Source organism: Pteropus vampyrus, unplaced genomic scaffold (genome assembly GCF_000151845.1).
Source record: "Pteropus vampyrus isolate Shadow unplaced genomic scaffold, Pvam_2.0 Scaffold318, whole genome shotgun sequence".
Taxonomy (NCBI): Eukaryota; Metazoa; Chordata; class Mammalia; order Chiroptera; family Pteropodidae; genus Pteropus; species Pteropus vampyrus.
Genome location: NW_011889099.1, coordinates 513,012 through 531,604, shown reverse-complemented (window position 1 = coordinate 531,604; position 18,593 = coordinate 513,012). Strand labels below are relative to the sequence as shown.

Sequence of the window (18,593 nt, the reverse complement as noted above, 5' to 3'; positions counted from 1 at the left end):
GGTTAAGAAATTTAGTGTAAATGCCAGGGAATTAAACCATAGGACCAAAAAAAAAATCCTTATCAAAATAGAATACATGTTAAAATAAAGAAACTGGCAAAAGAGTGCCATGAGAATAGTGAACCCAAAGCCAGCTTTTAATTTATTGTGTGTCATCTAGTCTTTTCAGTTAGACACCCAGGCTATAGTGGAACAGGACTGAGAAGTGTGTTTGTGTGTGTATGCATGTATGTATATATGTGAGAAGGAGTGAGGGAGGGGGAGAGAGAGAAAGAGAGAAGGATCTAGAGAGACAGAGAAAGAGTCTAAATGTGCCTATACCCTGAATGGGGTCCCTGATAAATGTGCTGATGACCATGTACCTCCCAGTCCTGTATCAGCCTTAATTTAGTTAATGGCATTATTGCTCCTAGATTTTTTATATTTTCTTCACAGCAGATTGCTGTGTTTTTTTAATTATTATTTTAAAATAGCACCTTTTGAAGCTGTTTTATCCTGGTGTCTATTTAAAAAGTGATCAGGCGCACACTTTTCCAACCTGTTTTATGTGAAGGTAAAGATTTTGCTTTTCTTTCAAGATTTAAATGCCATTACATCTCAGCTAAACTGCCTGCATTTAATGAGCATTTACAGAATACTGAAACGATCTACCACAAAATGATCGGCATGTTCTTCATAAACAGGAGTGAAACGCTTTCAATAGTACCCCTTTGCTCAGAGTTAATGTTTGAGCGTAAACTGCAGGATGCTAAGTGCTTAAGATAACATTTCCAAAGGCCCAGCCAGAAGGGCACATTGTGAATAACACGGATTTCAAGGGTTTATGAAATATTCCCAAATTATTTTCCCTGTGTCCTCCTAAAAGTCACAGGTATTGGCTCACCCACTATCCCCTCAAGCCAAGCAGGAAAAATAGCAATAAGTATAATTGCTGTTAGTGCACAGAGATGAAACTATCATCAGTACATAATCAGAATCAAGAATAACTTGAAACCATTAGAACCTTGGCTTGAAGCAAACCCAAAATCAGCATGATATTTGAAGGAAAATTGAAACAGGTTCCTACGTCTCACAGGACCACAAGAGACACAGCCTAGCTTTGTCCCTTCAGATTTGTTATGAATGAAGGAATTTTAGGCTTCAATAAGGTCTGGATCTTGGATGATCTCTATAAACTCTGAGCTACAGAATATGCTCCAGAGCTAGAAGACTATGATTGGACTAAAGGAGCAAACTCCAAGGCACTGAGAATCCTTGTCATACAAACAGAGACATAAGCTGTGTTCCCTCACTTTCTGGAGCTCTTTGGACCTAGTGTGTCCTTGAATATGAGGTCAGTGGACAGCTGAATTTGAAAATGTAGGCACATAAGGGCGTTGGCAGTGATGAGGAAGGTAAAAAAGGATGAGAAGGGAACTACTTTCTTACACTTTTGTCTCTTTGGACTTCTCAGAGCCAAACTCCTTACTGTATGTTACCTGACTTCTTGGAGCCAGATCACTGTTGGATATTTGTAGAGAGAGAGATTCAGTTTCTTCATCTCTTTCTTTCCGTTTCTTGGTCCTTCTGCCACTGCTTCTTTTAAAAAGAGGTAAAATAAGTTTTCTTGGCCCTGTGTGGGAAACCTTCTTGGCATTTTCAAACTGCCAAGTGTTCTATAACCAGCCATCTGTGGAGGAAATTTTGTTTAATTAATTTTTTATTAATTTATTTTCCTGTTCTCTCTCACACACGCTAGTGTTTAAGGTTTAATTAACAACTAATCTCTCTTATAACAACTTTTCAGCTGAACTTTATTCCTTGCTTTTCTGAATATTTTCTCTTAAAAATCTTAAATGAGGTGATTTCACTGAAATAAAGAAATGATGTGTCTTTTTGGAGTCTGAACAGGTATTAAATGTAACATTTCAGAACTGACTAGTAATTTGGAATAACTTTGTGCTTCATGAGAACCCTGCTCCCCCCCAAAAAAAGTATCCTCAAGAGATTGTGTTAGCCAAAGTTTCCTCCCAACTTGGATAGGGAGCTTTGTGCCATATTAATTTTCAGATTTCATTGCATCAAACAGATTGTGCTTGTACTGGTTAGTTAATTCCTGGGGAATGGTATAGCTAGGAGTTTCTGCCATTGAGCCTCATAGGCTACTGGAAGAGCCACACTCTTTACTTATTCATTTATGGAGCCATTTCAGAAGATGCTCTTGCGACAGCTTCCTGTTTGTGAAAGCTTGGTAGTGTGCTAAAAGAGACTGAAATGAGTCTAGTAGATGATCAGATGACAGTACAGAAGAGACAGGTGAATCACAGCAGAAGACGCTATGGGACTTTCTGTAGGGCTTCCCCACTGTGACTCTGAAATAACTAAAGTTTCAACTGCAACACTTTGAATGAGTTATAAAGCACCAAAAATGTAGACCAGAATGTGTGTGCCTCTCACCCCCCGCCGTATGTGGACGTACACACACATACCAGCTCTGTCTTATTTCTGATCTAAATCTGATTTTAGTTAGTTGGCTAGTTTGCTTTTTAATAAATGAAACAAGTGCTTATTAATTTGAGTGTTTACGGCTAAGGTTATGAATATGACCATGTGTCCATTCATTTACTATATGCTTACAGATTGGAGAGAGAGGGAGAGTAGTTGAGGATGATTCATTTGGGACTAGATACAGAATGTAGTTATAACTCAAATATTGCCATTCTCGAGGTTTTAATGGATGTCTGTACACAAGGCATAAGCTTAGAAATGACTATCCTGGTTTCTGGTGTGTATTTAATGTACATTCTTTCATGAATGACACAGTTGCTTTGTAGATTTTGTTCCTTAAAACTCATTAGTCAATTTTCAACTGTCTTTGAATAAATAATCAAGGTAATGTTAACAACTTTATGGATTTTGTAGAACAATTTGGCTCAGAATTGATTAGAAGCAGTTACAACATGGAAAATTATGATTTGTGTATGTAGAAAGAATTTTAATTCACTTCCCAGTTCTTTCTATCTAAGGGAGCTCCGAAAATACAGTCATTTTAATATTCACTTACGCAAAATATAATTAAGAAGATAAACTTCTACCCTGAATACCATGTTGTACAACCCAGGACTCCAAGAGAAATATATTTGAAGTAATCTGTTCTCTTGGATAACTTATGCTGATTTTTGTCCCCTTTCATTAGGCCAGAATCTAGCTTTTTGGAGTGGGAGTGGAGCTTGTCTTGTCCAAGCTGAAACTCCTTAGAAAGCACAGATAATTTAGAAACCCTGAATAAGGTTTTGGACCAGATGATAAAAAAGGAAATGTAAAAGCTGAGAGCCTTTGGAAACAAAAGGACATTTCAGCTATCATGTCTGTTAGCCGGATGGTGACAGCACCCAGCCTCTACTCAGTGGGCATCAGAGCTTGCGAACCACAGCTGATGTGTTCTCTGGACCTCAAAAGAGTGGGAGCTAGCTGAAAGCCATTCCCTCCTTCTTAATGATTATCCATTAGTACAGCGTGTTTTTTTTATTGCAGAGTAGATTAGAAACAACTAGCAAATGGAAAACTGAAGAGCCCCTTGCTGCTCTTAGTGTTTAGAAGCAACTTTTGAACAGAATCAAATGTTCATTTTAGAGTCAAATGTACAATTTTACCTGAATTACATTAAAATTTATTTCTCTGTCATGGATACATGGTCTATTCCACCTAAAAATGGAAATTTTCTGGACATGGATTCAGTATCTTTATTGCTGATTGCTGCATCTATTTTCATATGCTTTTTAGAAAGCATTATTTAGTAAGCTAATTTCCTCATGCTGTACAATACTAAAAAGATGGTTAAAGCATATTCCAAAGTCACCTTTTTAACTCACACTGTAAGAATATGGAACTGTATTGACTGCTACTGAGACAGTTTAATCATTCACTATTAACTGGGAACATTTTTTATTGTATTTGTCATTACTCATTATTGGACTCTTATGTAAAAGGAAACTATTTTATAGGGAAAATAATAAAACTAAAGGAACACTGGATCTGATTTTGTCACTGTTTGAGGAAGTGGATCATTCAATGCTAAGCCTATAGAACTCAGGGGAATGTCATTAGGACCTCGTGAATTTTAACTTTACTAATGTGGAATTTTAAAATATTTTTCACATAGACACAGATGAGGCTTTATGTAAATGCACATTCTCCCATTTCTTATGTTGAAGCTTTGTTTCTTTGCATTTTTATTCTGCCTCCCCCCAAAAGAAGCAAAATTTGGATAATATGCAAGTTAGAATTTTTATTGAGGATTGTGTTTCATCTTTCCCAAAGACTAAGGTTATAAAGAAGGTAGAATCACCTGGTAAAATCTGCATCACATTTAAACAAATAGTGTTTCGCGGGTGAGATTTCGTCATGAACATTTTCACAGTTTGATTCTATTTCTCATTATATCCCAATTATCAAATCCAATAAAATAAACCATTCCTATAGAGTGAAACACATGAAAATGGCAAACTACTCATGAAAATGAACAAAGAAATATTGATCTTCAACTATTCTTATACCTTTATTTCTCACTTAATCTAGCAATTCTTCCCTCATTTGTTTAACTATAGTAATCTAAGTCAGATAAGTTAAATTGTTGTCTAATATTATTGGCAAAAACAGACGACTATGTGAGAAACAAGGAAAACCTCCAAACAGAATCCTGGTGCCTCCTGGACTCCTTGGTATAGAAAATATCTAATACACTTAAGTAATACAGCAACAGTAACATCATCAGAGTTCATAGTGAAATATTATCATTTATCCCCACTTGAGCTCCAAAGCATCAAGTGGAGTCAGAATTAGAGCTTAGAAAACTAGAACCTTCCTTAGTCATAGGTCTCTCTACAAAGAAAGAGAATCACAGTTCAGATTTATGTCAGAAGCACAAAGTACACCATTACTCTGTGTCCACAAATGCCAATTGTAGAGGAGCACCAAGCATCTGAGAGGGTGGGATTTGAGGGTTAAACTGCTTGTAATAAATGTTCTCAAGCTCTTATTCAGTGTGCAACAAAATGAGAAGGCCAAGTAAGACAGCCATGATAGGGATTAGGGCAAGGAGAGAAAATGACATGGATGTATTCTAGCCAAGTAACCACATGGTTTGAGTCACTTTTATCCATTTACTAGCCCTAACTCCTCCAGCAAATGAGTACTGGTAATAGACTTCTGGAACGATAACACTGTATATTATATAAAGGAGCAGAATTCCTCAAATCTATTGGACCTTTGGACTGTACAAGATGGTGTTTGGGGCATAAATTATTCTTCCTACTTATATTTTTTTAGGTGAATACTAAAGCGGGTGTGTATTCCCTATGTAACTCCCCCCAAATATAATAAATTTCAAATAATTTTATTCTAAAAATGAAAAAAAATATGTGGATAGAGCAACATTCAAATTAAATGTATGCCATAGAGCAGTGGTCCCCAACCTTTTTGGCACCAGCGACCAGTGCCGCTATGAGAATCTAATGCCTGATGATCTGAGGCAGAGCTGAGGCAGTGACACTAGCACTGCAGAGGGGCTGTGAATACAGATGAAGCTTCGCTCAGAGGCTGCTCACCTCTTGCTGTACGGCCCGATTCCTAACAGGCCATGGACAGGTACTGGTCTGTGGCCGGGGGGTTAGGGAACCCTGCCATAAAGTAATTCTAGGAAGATCACTCCAAATCATGGTTTGCCTTACTAGACAATGTGTAAATTGTTTAGATAAAGTATACAGGTGGGTGTAAAAATGATTATGAGGCTGCCATCACTTATTTTCAACCGACAAGATTTTTAGGGAAGGCTGTAGCATTTCACTTTTAAGGGAGTGAGTTCCAACAATGTTTTTCTTTTACAAATTAATTTGGAGAACCAGTTAAATTTTATTTCCCCTGAGCAATGTTGCATTAATAACCTATGTGATATCTTTGTTTGGACATGAATACTCTAAGCATCAAATTAGTAAAAGTACAGGTTTGGGAAAATAAAAAGAATGATTATGTTTATAATGTCCATTTTACACTTAATTTTTTTAAAGTTACTTTATGAACTATTTTGGTCCATTGATATAGAAGGCATTATTGTGATGGTAAAGAAGATCAGTCATTCATTTTTTTAAACCATCATTCATGTCCTTCACATTTCAGAAGGATTGGAGAGATAAGACCAATTTTCAAGATTATATAAGGTTGATAGAAAAAGCAAGATGGTATTTCACCATCAGCTTAAGTTAAGATACTATCTTTTGACTTACATCATTGAAGTATGATGTGAGCCGATTTCTTTGAATTTGAGATGTTTATCAGAATGTGCAGGAGATGAGGGTTTAATCATTTTAAAAAATAACTTCCTCTTTAAAGACAATTTTGAGAAAAAAATAAACTGTAATTATGCAGCCTTACAGAAATAATCTTCATCATCCTTTAACTTATAAATGAGAAAGGTCACTATCATTCTTTCCATTATATAAATTATGAAACCCAAGGTTCAAAGCATTTGCCAGACTTTAGTAAAGGGTCTTAGTTAAATCGGTGAAAGAGTCAAAGGTCCCTCCCCACCAGAACTCCTTGGTCTAAAAGAATGTAACTGGGTTTATATAAGCTACTCCAGACACTTGAATGCTCAGACATTTTTTTAGGCAAACTGAACATTTCTTTCCTGTAACATTTCATAATAATGATATTTCTTCTACACTGGTAAATGGAATTCAAATTCATCATAATTGTAACTTTTGAATTATCTACCTAGCCAAAATAAATGAAAAAATTAATTTAAAAAGTACAATTAGAATAATTGGATTAGCTGGTCAGTTTCAGTTAAGTATCTGTACAAAGGAAATGAGGTTTTAAGGATTCGTTTCTTGCATGTGCTGTGCAGCCTAGCTGATAGCTGTGATAGTGGTGGCAATTTCTGCTAGTAATTGCTGGTACTATTTGCTCACACCTTTCTTTAAAGGAAACTTGTCTGTTTTGACAGGCTCACATTTTTTTGCTCCTTCTGAAAATTACTTGGGAAAATTACTTGAGTACAGAAAATTTATTTTTCCTTCTCTCTTAGGAAAAACATTTCTTTCTCCTGAATATAAATATTATAGTCCTGGTGAGATCTAACTGTTCAACTTCACTAGTTGGCTTCGTCTCAATGAGGTTTTGAGCAGTTACAAATGGGGGCTTATTTCACAGTCTCCACTTTTACAACTGATCCTCAAGAAAAGAAAACAACCAGTCAGGCATAATAAATATTTTACTATTGACTTGGACATGGTCACTTTAAACCCAGAAGAAAATCAGTGAGGCAAGATCTTCATTAGAATCTCTTGCTACCTTATATAGTAATTGAAGAGAAACAGAATCATCAAAGACCTATATTAATCAAATATTTCAAGTTGTGATTTGTGGCATCTGTGCAGTAATCACTGTGGAGGTTGGTTGTTTTTCCAAGAAGGGAAAATACTGGGAAATAAACTGAATTTCTGTTGTGGATCACCAGAATAAACCTTCATAAAGCCCAATCATTAGATTGGTTTCTTTAAACATATAGCCACAGCCATAAAATGAAAAATTGACATGATAAAAAGTAGGCAGTGTTGTTTCAGTGTCGCATGCAATTTCATTGTATAATATGAGGTCAGATTTTTTAAATATTTCAAATAGATTATGCATACCCATGTGACTTGAGACAAAAGCTCCTAATAATGGCTTTTTAGGGGTAAAATCAGTGATTGCTGGGTATATATTTGTGTTTGGTTCTTAAAAGATCATTGAAGAACATGGAGTGATTAATGTTATTTTAATAGTAGATGCAGTCACATGGACACCTAATCTGCGAGTTAGTGGCTTTAATGGGTTGTGTTTATTCATGATAATTGAGACTCTCTGGGATCAAAATTAAAACTAAATATTCAACTAAATCTTTTCATTCATTTCCAAGAATCTAGTACAGTGCCTTGCCCATAGGCAATCAATTAACATATGGCAATTAATTAGCTTTAGTTTTGCTAAGATTGATTTCCTATAATTCCAAGAGAACAAGGCTTCATTCAAGGAGAACAATATGAAGGAGTCATTTTACCGATAATTGGGAGTTGAGCTCAGAACATACAAAGTGATCTGTGAAATGCCATCATTCCTTAAAGGCTTCAGTAAGGGGTCATTAAATACAAGGAATTATTTCACTCAACACTATCAGTCAGGTCGAGGAAGATAGGCCTTAACTATGCCTGTAGCTGGCACTTTATTCCCTTCTGTATATGGCATTTCCATGGCTAAGATGCTTCACAATGCTCTCAAGTTAGGATTTCCTTGCCACCTTTGTTTTCCTGGATATTATGCCTATTTTCCAAAGTTCAGAGGAGTCTCTGCCTGTCATTTGTTTGATGCTTTAGTGGTATTTACCTAGAGGAAAAGGAGGTTGTGTTTGTCTCCACCATTTTCTTAAACCATTTTTACCCTCCATCATTAAACTAGTGACCTGCTAGCATCTGCCAGAAGATTTCCTAGTGTTAGACTCATATGCTTCTGGTAACTGGCAATGTAGAATAACTATTGTCATTCACTGGCTGGCTGTCATAAGAACCGCCAAGGTACTATGTTCTACTCCTCCAAAAAGCACAGTTGAATTCCTGGCCAACCAAGAGACAATGTCACAAAATGGTTCTTGTTCTTTGTTCCTCCTAGAGAAAGCCTTCTTAGAAAACATCCCAAGGCAACTATGCAATTTTCCCTACCAATATCTATGGGAATTACATATATTTCATCCTATTCCATAGGATAAGTTACGTCAAGCCCTGTGTACATTACTGACATACCACGAGTGTTCAATAAATGTCAGCCGTTTCTATTATCAAATAACCATTATTATGACTGAGTCTCTCTAGTGGCCCTCAGGATAAAATAGCTGTTAAATCCAGGTCTAGGATGGTATTAACCATGCAACAGCTTCCTCCCTGACTAGATAGTTGTGTTCTCAGAGACCCCACAGTGCACTATAATTACTCCTGCTTCCATACTCATCTTGCCAAACAGTACTTGTACATTTATCTCTCTTGTTTCTTTAACCAGAATGGAAACTGAAGAAGAAAATAGCTAGGTCTCATTCATTGCTGTATCCCTAATGCTTAGCATAGTGTCTGAACTGAACTTTTCATGCATGTAGTAGCTGTTCAATAAATGTTTGATGAATTAAGGGTCCTAGTATCACAGGTACTGAATGACTCCCACAGAGAGTGAGAGTGGTCCCACAAAAAGGTGTGCGTTCTTCAGTTATGTCCCCAAAACACAGGCTTAGCATAATCAAAATGAGTGATGTGAATAGATGCAATTATACCTCAGGTTGGATGCAACATAATAATCACACTTAGATATTAATTACAAAACCTTTGATAAGGTAGTAGATAATTATCTTTTCACCATCATTATGCAATATCATTACTGATCGGTTAAAGTGTGCTAAGGATAGCAGCCCCTAAAAGGCACTTTCCCTCTCAAGTAACTGTCACCCGCACACATCAACCCTGGTAGCCCCGCCTTAGCACATCTTAACCTTCTCTCACTTTTCATTTTTGTCCATCTGCTATTGATAATCTCAACAAATATACACCTAATCTCAGCTCCTCTTATTTTCCTTTGACTAGTTAGTAAGATCCTAAATAAATGTTTCTTCCTGCTTTTTTTTTTCTCTTTACTCCTTTCATAATAGATTCCTCTAGTGTATATACTTCCATTCATCCATCTATCCAAGCAATAATCCACTGATTGCCCGATACTTGGTAAACACAGTTTCTGCCTTCTCTGAGCTTATAGTCAAATGGAAAAAAAAAACAGATTGAACTGCTAATTACAATCAAGTGCCTACTCAGGGTCCTCTTTTTACTGATGTCTGACCACTGCCAGATGAAGAGGACCTTGAAAAGATTACTGTTACAAAGCAGCACTGTAACAGTAATTTTAGATATGAATATTAACACAACAATAAGAAAGGACTAGGAACTGGGATGTAAACAAGGAGATGCACTAGAATGTGACACATTTTTAGGAGTCACTATCCAAAGTTAAACTCTTGGGATTCATTGCCTGGCAACAGAAGTGGCTTCACTCTTCAAAAGCTGAGAAAGAGCAAGGGAGTGGAAGAGCAGTTCCAGAGAACTCCCCAGGGATTTCTTAGGCAGATGTTTATAAACTATTGTTTTAATTCTTGAAGGCAGAGAATCCTAACCTATTCTCTAAGGACAACTGATTAAGGACAGAGAGAAAACAGACTTTACCCGGAAAATTAGTTAACAGAATTTCAGTGCCTGCCACCACCCCATTTTAAGAACCAAATGCCTAAATCATCCACCCTGAAGTAGATTTGATGCTGACTGCAGGTGTGAATTGATTGTCAGTCCTGCTCTGATTTATACATGGGAATGATATGACTGTTCACAGCCATTACTGTGCCAATGTTTTATTCAGGCAGAAGGTAATTGTGCTTTGTATGAATGCAAATGTCCTACAATAGTGCCATTCATTCCAGAATTTAAAACATCTGCTTTAGAAAATTATATTTTCCTTATGGGGTAGGCAGCCCTGTATGAATCTTAACCTTTTTAATCCTCCCAAAAAACCCTATGAAGAAAGTACTATTAATTTCCTCATTCTAAAAATGATGAAACTAGTCTACAGCCATGGCATCCTGAACACGCCCAATCCTGTCTGATCTTGGAAGCTAAGTAGGGTCGAGCCTGGTTAGTACTTGGATGAGAGACCACCTAGGGAGACAGGGTGCTGTAGGTGTAAAAATAAATAAATACAAATTAAAAAAAAATAAAGATGAAGAAACTAAGGCCAAAGGTTACAGTACTTGCCCAAACTTACCCAGTGAGGCAAACCTGGGTTCTAATTATTGGTCTGTCACTTCGTGACTTGAAAACCTGTTCTCTCAACTGGTATGCAACGTTGCCTTACTATAAAACATAAAATGAAGAAAGAGAGTGTACAGTACAACAGTTCTGGGTAGCTATTTGCCACTAGTTAAGATTGTTTGTCCTCTTTTCCTTTTCCCAGTGCCAACATCAATCAATAAACCAAGATGTTTGAATGAAGTGAGCATATCTTAAAAACCAGTTTCCATGAAAAGAACAAGTAGAGGCCTAATATGCTTGTTGCCCAGTATCTAGTCCATTAGTTTATATCCAAAAGAGACTATCATGCAAGGAATATAGCCCAACCTCTCTATTCTACCTAGATCAGGGCCCTGAACCTCCGCTGCTGGCTAAGCCATCCCAGGCATTGGGTTAGATATAATTAATTCTGAGTCCACTTATTAGCTAGCAAGGCACATTGCGATAGAGTCCTGGTGTACCCACTCGCCTCACATAGGCATGGTTGTCCAGTGAGTGGAATAGTGATACAGTTTGCATTTATTGTTGTTGACAGAGTTAAATAAGTTTATTCATGTAAGATATAATTTACAATTTAAAACATTGTTTTCTTTCTCCTTCACTACGCTTCCTTTCAAATTACTCCTTTTCTAAACAATATCTGAAGTGTGGCACCAAAGTAATTTTGTTTTATCTCATACTTAATTAGCAAGTTGTGGCAATTATTTCTTGTTTAACATTCCTCTTTCTAAAAAGTTCCTATCTTTCTTTTGATAAATTGAAGACAAAATGTGATCCATGGCAAAGAAATGAGATATGAACCCTTCTATATTGTATATGTTCAGCCTGAGATCCTTGTGCTCTACACAGGGCAATTTAAGCACAAGTCATATCAGCTTTTAAGCCCCCATGAAAGACACATTGGAGTTAAACACTAGGTCTCTAGCTAAATTCTTCTTCATATTTTAATGTTTTATTTAATGTATTTTAATGGAATCATCAAGAATAATATCTTTGGAAAGATGTATTCTTCATTTATTCCTTTGTTCAGTACAATGAACTGACATTTCTGATATGTTGAGAAGAAGATTACACTTTCATAGATTACTGAGATTAGCCCTTGAAATTCACTAGCCATCAGGATTTGCTGCTTTCAGTGATTAATTACCTGTTGGCACACTTTTCAAACATATTCTTTTTAGTTGTTTCTTTTCATCATGACCTACCCTTTTTTATGAATAGCCTTTCATGTAGAGCTCAACAGTGTATTAGTAAAGGTTTATTTGGTTTCTTTGGGGAGAGATCCTGGCTATAATTATAATGCAGTTCATAACCACAGTGAAATGAAAGCCCCAATAACTGTATCTCGATAGAAGCCTAAATATCATTTTATGACACATCGATTCTTTAATACTTATGCAAAGACCATAATAATCTGGAATAATTTATCTCTTCAGTCTGTTAGGCCACCAGGATACATCCATCTATTCAGCAAATTATTATGGCATTAATACAAAGCTTGAGGCACTGTTCCAAATGCTGGCATATTGCAGTGGACAACACATAACTTCTGTCCTCATGGAGCTTATCTTCTAGAGATGGTAGATGTACAGTAGGTAAATAAATTAATATATAATTTGTTTTGGAGCATAAGAAGCAGGGTTGCGGGGATAGGATGTGCATGCTGAGAGGTAGGGGCAACTTTCATATAAGGTGGTCAGGAATAACTTCTTTGTGAAGGTGGCATTTGATGGACAAGAGGTTCAAGTGGATCACTGGAGTAAAAAAAATACAGGCAGAGGTATCAGCAAATTCCAAGGCTCTGAGATGAAAATATGTTTGGCATGTTCAAGGGACAAGATAGGGAGCCATTTGACATAGATAGATGAGGGTAGAGAAGTAGCTAGGATCAGATGACATATAACCGAACTTATCACCCAAGGCAAGGACTTTGGTTTTGTCTCTGAGATGGGAAGCTGTTGGAGGGTGTTGAGTAGAGGAGTGAAGTGATTTGCCTTATGTCGTAAATTAATGTTTTATTACAAATTAAGGCTTTTATGGTACTAGTGGCCAGCTAACATAGTTAGAGAATGCTATCAATGAGTCCACAAACTTCCTTATCCCTCGTTGACTTTGCTTTTGTTCCACAGCTACAGAATGAACCTCAAACTTTAGGCAAACATCCTGGGCATTTGCTCTGTGGGTCACAGTGGAATTGACAAGAATATATAATTAGCTCAGACTATCTCATCCATACTGCAAAGAGAGAAAATCAAGTACATTCATTTAACTCAGCCATCGGCAGTGCAGGAAAAATAACTCCCACTGAAGTGAGTCGGTAGCATCTTCATAAACCACAGCAAGTGTATTATGCCTTAAATAATGGCTCAATGGCCTCAAGGAAGTAACGCACCTTCCTAAGCTTCTAATTTACTACCAGGCTGTGACTCAGACTTAGGGAAAATCGAACCTATTATCGCTTAGTCAAAATACAGTAAGCAACTGGATAAACATTGAGCCTATTTAGAAGAACAGAAAGTTAATGTTGCTAAGAAGACAAATATGTAATCTGCAGTTCTCACACTGGCTTTGTGTATGTATCTATCCGCCAGTGACTGGTGGCTGTTTGCACACCCATCCCTTTACTTTCTCATTGGAGTTGCACATGTAATTTGATGTGTTTACACAAAGTTAAACGCTGCCGTTCTAATGGCTTCACACCTGTTTAATTTGTCTCTTCCTGTTTCTTTCTAATGTTAGGAAATTAACAAAGTTGCTGACAACTGTGCATGGCCTAAGGAGCTGCCCCTAAAGCTATGAGATTTGAAACTCTGTTAGTGTTTACTCAAAGTATTTGTACTGCCCTGTATTCTAGTCACTTAGCTTAGCCCCTTGTTCATTCCTTTTCCCTGTGATTTTCAGCCAATATTCGGCTTCTGTAAGTATTCTCTCAGTAGATTGGAATTTCAGAAAGTATAACCCAGTGACATCAAAACACAAAGTGTATTTAAAGCATATTTTTTTCTGATGATTGGAGTACTACTAATCTCACCATACAGGAGGGTGATTTGAAAATGGAGCCTTATTAGCTTATATTGGCATATAGTATGCAGTATCATTTATAGTTCACTCTTATTAAATTGATTCATGTACAAATTATGTTTTTTTAGGTACTATTACAGTGGCGACTTTGGCCATACTAGTGTAATTCTGAAGAATCTATTTTTAGGTTTTGCCACGTGCTGTTTTCATTCTAAGCTATACATTGACCTAGGATAGTCTCACTTTTTCAGAGATTGCTAAATGCTTAGCTGATGATTACGGTAATTGAACACTCAACTGTAAGAGATGTTATTACCAAATGTATCCTTTTCAAATGGAATAAATGCTCGATGAAGTTATCATAGTAGGAAGATATTCACCCACAGGAGGTCTGCATCTTGCTTGGCCACTGTAGACTATAGGACTCAGATTTGGTCTGTGGTCTCACTGTAAGAACCCACTTTGGGGCACTGCATGGGTTCTGGTTGCAGCTTGCCAAGTGTTCTTTGAACAAATGTCTAGAGAAGACAACTGCTATTCCCAAAGTGCTGAGCACCATGAGTGGTAGCAACTAGTTTGGGGAAAATAGTGCACATGGTAGGCACTCAATAAATCTTCATTGGCTTGAAGGAGAATAATCCTGATAAAATGGCATATAAAATAATCAGCCTTCATAAATTAGCCAGAGATGATACTGCACATTCTGCAAACAATAAACATCATATAAAGATGTTGTTCAGAGAAGCTCTGAGTCACTAGGTAAATCATGCATCGTGATTCTGAAAGTTTCTTTCTGGGGCCAGAACTTTCATCAGCTTTACCTAGGGAACAGTATAGAATAGCTAGGCTCATCTGAAGATGTTTTGCTCTATATGAAACAGCGCATATGATTGAATATCTTCTCTCCTTTCCTTAACAATTGGCATTTGAGAGTCTACTAAAGAATAAGTCCATGTCTCCTTTGTCTAACGAGAGAAAATAGATCCTTGACAGGGTGGAGGAAGGAAAAATTGCATATCGAACCCACACAGCCCTCTCTCTGGAGACATAACTTGGGCAAAGAAGAAAAAAGATGTACATTGGGGCCACCCTATCATCACTTTTCCATCAACTTCCTGTTTATTTTAGTTGGAAGTCAGCATTTAATCAGTTTTCCCTGAAGCTAGGTGAGGGAGTTTAATTCTGAGAACCGCAATGCCCCCGAAGGGCCATTTTCTTCTCTCTTAGAGAAAGGAGTGTTTGAACTCTCCTGATGCTGAGGAATAATGTAGGCACCATCGAGTAGCAACATGTAGTCTATTTGCGAGTTTAGAAAAAGAGAAGCAATCCAACTGCTGATGGGACTCATGAATAGATGATGTAACTTACAATGACGTGGTGGTCCAGTTTATCATATATTAATCATGTAAACTTAGAAGAACCTTTGTGTGGAATCGATATGAGACTAAATACAAATATACTGTGAACATTTGAAGTTTTATCCCTCTTGCTTATCTTTAAAGTAATATATACAGTATATTTGCCAGCATAGATTTTTCATCACCAGCCATCTGCTAAAAATTAGTATGAGATAAATAATTTAGCTTCCTTCTGTTCAGATACAATTTCACTACCCTCTTCCTCAATGCTGTGAAAGTCTTCAGAAATAATCAATTGTAAAGTGCTTTTGCATTCCAGCCAAAGCTGAGTCTAGAGATTTCTGACATGCTGACATTTGATTCTGTTTTCCTCTGTGCTGTGAAAAGAACCAAGGTGCTGATTATTACCGAGTGGCCTCAGAGAATTGCATAGCTGGTGGCGGCCCCTGCACAGACCCATTGCCTGCTAAATCGAGTGTGTGGAACCATGACATGAGGCTGCTCGGATGTTGCAAAAGTGCAAGTCATTTTTTGAATTAAAAAAAATAATGCAGAGCATAAGAAAGAAATTTAGGAGAGATTAGTTACGTATTCCCTGTGACCCAGTACTTCTCTGTGATCACAGTGAATATCCCAGGCTCTAAAGCACAATAATCGGTTCAGAGGAGATATTTTTCCATTCATAAGAGAAATCTCTGCTCCTTTTGGTCCTGGCCTTATTTCTTCAATCTGGCTTGAGTTGAGGAAGCTTATGCTAGAGTTGTAGGAGAACACATGCAAGATTGTGGAGGGCCTTGAACACCAGGCTAGGGAATTTGGATTTTATTTGGTAGGCAGCAGGGAGCCATTAAAAGATTTTGAACAGGAGGAATGTAAAAAATAGGACTTGATTTGGATGCATGTTTAGTATAAAAGTGCAATGATAAGATATATTAAGAGAGTGTTATGGTTCTGTTCACAGCATGACTATAACTGGAGAATTCATCTCTACTAGCTGTCTAGTTCAGCTTTTACAGCATGCAAATTTTCAGGGCCAGCTGCAAGAGCTTGATGGTAAAAGAACAAAGTAAGACTTGATCATGTGAATGTAATTGTAAAGAGAGGGATTTTAGTGATCAAGATCACTGGTAACACAGAATAATAATCATTTTAAAGGGTGACTATAGAATTATTTGCTATTTTGTTGAGTTCTTTAAACTACTTCTATGCTATATAATTACCTTAAGTTTTAAGTGTTCCCTGCGGGGATAATTTATACATTTTGCATTCTCATGCAAATGTTTTAACAGTCTACACTGTTGAAAATGAAAGCTGAAAATTATTCCAAATAGGTCATAGTTGTGCAAAGCTTATGAAGTATTAATCATTTTTATATATTCTTATAGTTTGTATTGTTGCATTGCGTTTTCAACTACGGTAATACATAAGTAACAAATATTTGAAATTTTAAATTGTATATTTTGATAAAGGACTGTAATTTGCCTATTTCAAAATTTAATGTCATCAAAACTCTTTTAAAAATTAATATAAAAATGTTGCAGTATTTCAAGAATTACAGAACAAACCATATTTAATTTAAACTAAGCTTTGAAAGCTCATTTATGAATTATAGCTGGATACTTGGTCTGTACACTCCTGTAAAGCACTGTGTATTTAGAAATCAGACTTCATTGCAATGCTTTCTACATAACCACAATATAAGATGATGGGAATAATAAAGGCCGTCACAGGTGACAGCAGCTCGGTCATAACTAGGAAACCATTGTCTTGATTACTGCGACATAGCCACACATCTAAGCATTACATTTCTCTTATGAAAATATAAATATAATTCACTTGATGATAATGATATTCATATTTCAAAGTGTCTTATTTTAACGAACTTTCACAGGACTTCTTCGCACTAATCCTGAGTTTCTTGAGACCCGTATTTCCTTTTTTTTTTTTTTTCTTCCTAGAGGTGGCTATGCATTACATATGGGAAAACCTTAAGGAAGAAATAGATTTACTCCTCTATCAGACTCTTCTATACGTACTAACTTTACAGAAGAACATAACCTGCCCTGGGTGGCCTCTCAGATTTTAACCCTGAGCTCAAAGCACAACTGGGAGTTTGGAGAGGAGTCAGAGACATTTTCTCCAGCGAAGGAGACACGACTTACCTTCCCACCTTCCCCATTAAACCTATGGGATGGGCATAGAGGCAGAGGGTATGGCAGACATTTCTAAATGGCCACAGACTTATGGAATTGGGAAAAATAAATCGTCTCATTTACTTTCTCTGTTTTCACTTCCTGTTGTCTTTCTCTGTCTCATTGTTCCCCCCTCCTCTGTCTCTCTGTTTCTACTTCTCTTTCCTTCTCTTGCTATCACGAGCTCGCACAATCACACATGAGTCTGACTAGACTGATTTACAGTTTTCTTTACCTGTTACCCACATCTGTACATAAAATGGCAGAAGCCTAGTTTCAGTAACATGCTCTGGGGTCATCACCTAAAAACGCCAAGGTAGAGAGGTTACTGGAAAGAAAAAAAAAAACCTCAAAATGTGCCAAAATTCAGTCATGAACACTTTGCAATAGGATAATGAACTTTTCATGGCATGATCTAGGAGAATGTTAAATGAACACATTTACATAAGAGAAATGGAAAGCTGTGTGGTAGAGAAAGCAGTGGGCTGTGAGACAGGCTGGCGGTCTTGGCTGTGCTATGTTAAAGCTCTTCCTTCCCTCTGCAACCCAGACCAATTAGAGCTGCCTGGTCCTCAGTGTTTTGTAGCCTTGGAAACATCTTAGAGATCAAGTGTTAAAATGAGGGCTTCTCACATGTCATCACCAACTACTTTATACAGATTCAGCTTCCCCTATAAGGAACTGCTTCCCTACCTGGATTCAATCTCTAGAAGAAAGTGTGAAAGCCAGATTTCATTGTAATTAGCATCTCTGGTTCCATTTCTTCAACTGTGAAAAAAGCTCTTTAGAGAGAAAAAAAAGTCTACCAAAATCCATTATAATCATTACCTTTGTTATCATTATTATTATTAAACTGTCCCTTATTTGTCACTCAAATGCTCTAACTGTTAAGCAGTTATAGAAAACTTTAAAAGTTTTATGCTTAAACATAAGGTACTATTAGATATTTCATTATTGTTGTTATTAGTAACTGACATTATGAAACTAGTACTAGCAAACAGTGGTTTAGAACAAAAGAATTGAGCTAATAATATTGTACTTTTGGTAGCATAGTAATTAAAATGAGACATAAATCTCATTTGGTCCATTAATGCTACATTATTTCACAGATCTCTTTAATATCATCTGGATTCACC

The 18,593-nt window shown here is 36.8% G+C and overlaps 1 protein-coding gene and 1 pseudogene across 3 annotated transcripts in view; both read left to right on the top strand.

Annotated features, from left to right (window-relative positions):
• Positions 1-18,593, top strand: part of FGF13 (fibroblast growth factor 13) — a 472,409-nt gene that overhangs the window by 441,305 nt on the left and 12,511 nt on the right. The window lies entirely within an intron of this gene.
• Positions 10,661-10,779, top strand: LOC111730524 (annotated as a pseudogene).